Below are 5,807 nucleotides of genomic sequence, written 5' to 3'. Positions count from 1 at the left end.
TACAAAAATAAGTTTGTATCAAGCCACATTCTTATAATTGGCTCAATGTACTGTATGTTAGCAATATCTCAAAAAAAGTAAAATCAAAACAAAATATAAAGTGGATAGAAATAAAAATTGAAAAATATGTTTATTAGAACTTTATATTCAGAGAAGTAAGGGAATAGATGAAAAGCAAAGAGAGAGAAACCTGGAAAATTTCCAATGGTGGTTTGTTTAATCTTTGTTTTTGTTTTTGTTTTTTAATAGTAGAAACATGAAGGGAAAAGAGACTATAAAATTAACTTTAACAGGGGAGAAGAGAGTTTGAATTTTGCTTATCTTAGTGTTTTTAAAAATCTTTGCAGTACCTCTGTAGCTTCATAAGGTTCATACAGAACGTTCATATAATATAGTGTGAGGGACAATCTATAACACATGGATGCTGGATATTCAACTGAAAATTATTCTAGGCGTTCATTTCAAGCAAAGACCTCAAAAAAGGCAACAGAAAACTTCTTTTTTAAGTTATTTTTCTATTTATTTTTGAGAGAGAGAGAGAGAGGAAATGCACAAGTGGGGGATGGGCAGAGAGAGAGAGAGAGAGAGAGAGAGAGAGAGAGAGAGAGAGAGAATCCAAAGCAGGCTCCAGGCTCCGAGTTGTCAGCACAGAGCCCAATGTGGGGCTCAAACCTACGAACTGTCAGATCGTGACCTGAGCTTCACTGACTGAGCCACCGAGACAACCCACAACAGAAGATTTATTGAAAAGGAACTAGAAGGTTTTATGCTAAGTGAAATTAGTCAGTCAGAGAAAGACAAATGTCATATGACTTCACTCATATGAGGAATTTAAGACACAAAACACATGAACATAAGGGAAGGGAAGCAAAAATAATATAAAACAGGGAGGGGGACAAAACATAAGAAACTCTTAAATATAGAGAACAAACAGAGGGTTGCTGCAGGGATTGTGGGAGGGGAGATGGACTAAATGGGTAAGGGGCATTAAGGAATCTACTCCCCAAATCATTGTTGCACTATATGTTAACTAACTTGTATGTACATTAAAAAAATAATAAGAATAAAAATAAATAAATAAATTGATTAATTAAAAAAAGAGAATCTGAGGGTGCCTGGGTGGCTCAGTCAGTTAAGCATCTGACTTCAGCTCAGGTCATGATCTCCTGGTTTGGGGATTCGAGCCCCACGTCAGGCTATATGCTGACAGCTCAGAGCCTGGAACCTGCTTCAGATTCTGCGTCTTCCTCTCTCTCTGCTCTCCTCTGCTCATTCTCTGTCTCTCATATATGAATAAATTAAAAGTAAATAAATAAATAGAAAAAAGAATCGAACCTTAACCAACTGAGCCACTCATGTGCAAAAAAAACATAAACACATAAATAAATAAATAAATAAATAAATAAATAAATAAATAAATAAAATAAAAAAAAGAAAGGGATGTTAGGACTTGGAATGTAAAGAGAAATGGTGCTATAGCTCTATTACTACTTTCAAAGCAACTGGTGCCCTTTAGATTAATCACAACTGTTATACTTTTTTATAACTTTATAGGAAGCCATGAGAGGTATAAGCAAATCTTCTTGAGCTTTTAGGTTCCAGGATGCTAATTGAACAAATAAATATTAAAACAAGAACAGTCTTCTTAATAAGCCTTCCAGGGTTATACTTACAACTTTCCCCATTATTTATTTTTCTTCATCCTTCATTTTCATGCCTCCATTCTTTTCCTATGATATACAGTTGTATATTCCACAGTGACTATTGGAAAAGCCATGTCATCTCATAAGCAAAGTTCAGCCTATGGTTCTCTACTGCACCTTCAGTATAATGCACAGCATTTTGCACAATTTGCACCACAGAGATGCCTGTAACAACTCGATTTTCTGTTTACTCATGCACAAAAAAATTACTGAACATTCTGTAACAGGTTAGATTCTCCAGAAGATACTAGAGTAGAATTTCAGATGTAAGATGTATATTAAGAAATAGCAGTGAAAGGAAGGATCGGAGAGGAAGAATTTAAGCCATGATATAAGCCTACATAGTGTTGGCCAACTTAGCTGAGAACTCTCAAATGACTACTGCCCATCAAAATGTCCTATGTCAGACAGAAATGGCTGAGATTTTCTATTCTGTCTCATGAGAGACCAGAGTTCAGAGTTGTTGGGATGGTAAGCACAAAACCTCCCAGTAGGTACTGGAGATAATGATAAATGAGCCCATTCCTATTTATATCTCTTATTACCAGAGCCATGTATTTTTCCTTTTGAGGATAGAGTATTACTTTTTGTTCTCTGATTTTATTAATATACTGCATGCTAGAGGATAGCAAAACATCCTCACAGAGTATTGTCTCTGAGTGGACACTTCAGTTATATCTTCAACAGCCATGACAATGCTGTAACAACTTTAAGTACATGATACAATAAATATATTTATTTTCTGTTCATGATCCCTCACCCAACCTATTAAATTATTTCCCTGGTCAGACATGTTTTTATGTAAGATTCCACATGGAAAAAAGCAAACACTTTCACATGCTATCATACTGCTGACTGGTCTCTATGGTCATAGAAGGTGACCAAATCATGGGTGGAATATATGACAATCTTTGTGAGAATAAAGTATCATTATAGGATGGAAAAGCCCCAATGTAGTCAATTTAAACCATGAAGTTTGTCTGTCTTTGAGAAACTGTGCTGTATGAAAGGCTTAGCACTTTTCACTATTGTTGGCAGGGTGTACATTTGACATCAGCAGTAGATGGTTCAGTATTGATAAGTGTAAGTATGGGTTCATCATGTTGGCCATTGGTAGCCTCCATATCTATCAGTGTGGCCACTCTCTTCATGTGTTCATTATGGCAGGATTGGGTTGCCCAAGACAGAGGGGCCTATAAAACTTCTGTCAATGTCCATTAACACCCACATACTGAAATAACCAAGCACCCAATTATATATAAACTAAATTGTTTTCATTGTTTTTTCCCTTTAGCCGGTCATATGGAATTCTTCCATAAAATCACAGGCACATACTGAAGGAACAGTGCTGCTGTGGAAGTGGCAGATGCCATACTGCTTGTGACTTCTTGTCTTGCTTATTCTCGTGTATGCCTTTACCACTTTATTTTACAATAGATTATTGCTAGACCTTCATGACCACATGACTTGGTAGATCTCCAGGACCCAGTTCATAATACTAGCTCCAGCCACATATTCATTTAGTATTTCCTGGTCAAGTCTTCTTCCATACTTCCCAGGGCCTAGGGACATGTAAGAGTTGTTTTTAAAAAGGCATATAATTCTCTTATGGAGATTGCAAGGCCTTGCTTCAGAAATTCAGGGCCTGTGACATAATGCTTTTAATATGACTTGTTACATACTCCACATGGAATCTTTTCCCTCCACTGATACTATCAATTTCACAAAGTCTTCCAGATTATAAGGCCCAGTGACAGGTATGCTTATACCATACCTTAGATCTACTCCAGAGGTCTTTCCTGCTTTAAGACCCACTCAGAGCTGGAAGCCTGTTGCATGCCGAATTTATGACCAGAGCATATTCCCGTGTGTGAAATTTATTGTTTCTAAAATATGAAAAAGTCCACAGGAAATTGTGCTTCCTACTTTGCAATTGGCCATGCAAAGTGCACTAATTTGTCTTTTACTGTGGAGATTATGTCTTTTTTTTCCCATTGGAATAATTTTTGATATATATGTATATATATTAATATATTTAAATATATATTTGTAACAAAATCTCTTTATTAAAGCTTATTTTAAATTTTTTATTCATTTTTGAGAGACGTGGGGGAGGGACAGAGAGAGAAAGGGAGAGAATCCCAAGCAGGCTCCATGCTCAGCACAGAGCCTGATGAGGGACTTGATCCCACAACCCTGGAAACACGACCTAAGCGGTAACCGACAGTCAGACATTAACCTACTGAGCCACCAGACACCCCTGTTTTTAATATTAAAATACAAAAAAATAAGCACATACTTTTTTGTTTCTTTTTTGGACACTTATATAGGTCTACTAGCCAAAATGGGCAAAGGCAATGAGCTCCTTTCTTGTCCTCCACAGTCCTCATCCTGTGTTTGAAACTGCTGCCAGCCCTCCCTCCTTTCCAACATAGAAATTCACAGTGACATTTTACACTACAGCTGTAACACATTATGCATTTCATATTGTGTGCGTGTCCCTTTCCTACATCTCCATACTTGAAAACAAAAATATTCAGGGGTACATCCTTCCCAGTGGCATCAGTTCCTATGCCACAATGGGAGGTTGAGATCTTCTGGTCACAAATTATTTAGTGAAAGGAGTAGGGTGGCCAGAGCTGGAGTAACCATTTGCAGAGCCGTACTCTGTATCAGAAGGAGGACAGAAGAAATGGGACAGTGCGGAGGGCACAGTTGCAAGTTGGTAGTCTCAGTGAGAAACTGGGGAGAATTCTCCCCACCAGGTTTAGATAAATCAATGTGCCAAAATTAAAAAATATATATATAACCTAACAAATAATCAGTAGTTCAAACACTATTGAAATTTCAAACTGGCCCCAACAAGACAAATCATATAGCAGTAATAATCTAGATCTTTCCAGGAAGTGAAGGTAGAGCCCCTAGCATTCCTCCTGAGAGCCTTGTGTTCCCTGCTAGGTATCTGCCCTTACTACAGTTGTTGCTACTGCTCCATTTGCAAGTTCTCAATCCCAAACACAACAGGAAGAACCAAGACCATGAAGGAAATGGTCCCAATCCACAAGGCTTCCCTGGAAAACCTACACATTTTTTGAGCTACAAAGGGGGAGTTCCAAAGTAGCTCCCTCTGCAGAATGGACTCTCTCTGGGACCATCTTCATAAGACTCCACAGTCTCTCCAACAGTCTCGTCTAGCTCCTCATCATCTTCCTTCTCCAGCTCCTCCTCAGGCTTCTAGGCACCATCTTTTGAAAGCAATTCATCCAGACACAGGGACACCCTAGAGCTGCCAGCGGCAGTGGTGGACATAACTCTAGAGATTATGTCTTGACATGCTTTGGACCACTAGATCCTTAAAAATATTATGGATATGACAAACCCTTTGGGTATTCACAGGACTAATCTCCTGATATCTGGAGTGCATGTGTCTTGCCATGACCTTTAGTATATCCAATTCTTACTCGGCCTACCCAATCAATACGTCATCAGTGTAAGATCTATTTGGTGTTCAACAAACTATTCAGACAGTCCAGGTCTCTTTGTCCTATATTATGAAAAAGGGCAGAAAATAAACATAGTCTGGGAGAAAAATAAAAATATATATTCTCTGCTTCACGTGAATGCTAAACTGTTTCTCTATTCTGATAATAGTGGAAAAGAGTTCAGTTACCAAATCAATGGCTCATGCTATGTGTCTGAGTATTCCTAATATACTCTAGCAAAAATACCGCATCTAGAATGTTGGTTGTAGTCAAGGGTATGACTTCATTGAGCTTGAAATAGTCTGCAACAATTCTCCAGGGTCTATCTTCTTTCTGCAGGAATCATTCTGGTGAATCAGATAAAGATATGACAAACTACTGTCCCAAATCCTTTTGGATTCTTAAGGGTGGCACTAATTTCTGCCAAAACCTTGCCCAGAAGATGGTGTTGGTTTTGATTTACTGTCTTGGCTGGATATAAATAATTGCAAAATCTTCCTTTTGACTTTACTTATTAGGTTAGCCTGTGTCCTATGGAGTAAGAACCCAGTGTGGGGATTGTGCCAACTTGCAAGTATGTCAGTCCCAATTATATATTTGGGTACCAGGAAAGTGATGATTG

General features: G+C 38.0%; 1 pseudogene; it reads right to left on the bottom strand.

Moving 5' to 3' along the window:
- Positions 1-4,375: 4,375 nt before the first annotated feature.
- LOC147577523 (mitochondrial import receptor subunit TOM22 homolog pseudogene) lies at positions 4,376-5,012 on the bottom strand (annotated as a pseudogene).
- Positions 5,013-5,807: the final 795 nt, after the last annotated feature.

The sequence above is a fragment of the Puma concolor genome, chromosome C2, assembly GCF_028749965.1.
Source record: "Puma concolor isolate L17-30 chromosome C2, mPumCon1.1.hap2, whole genome shotgun sequence".
In the NCBI taxonomy this organism is placed as follows: Eukaryota; Metazoa; Chordata; class Mammalia; order Carnivora; family Felidae; genus Puma; species Puma concolor.
The sequence above is the reverse complement of the archived record's forward strand: the minus strand, read 5'-3'. Positions and strand labels throughout refer to the sequence as shown.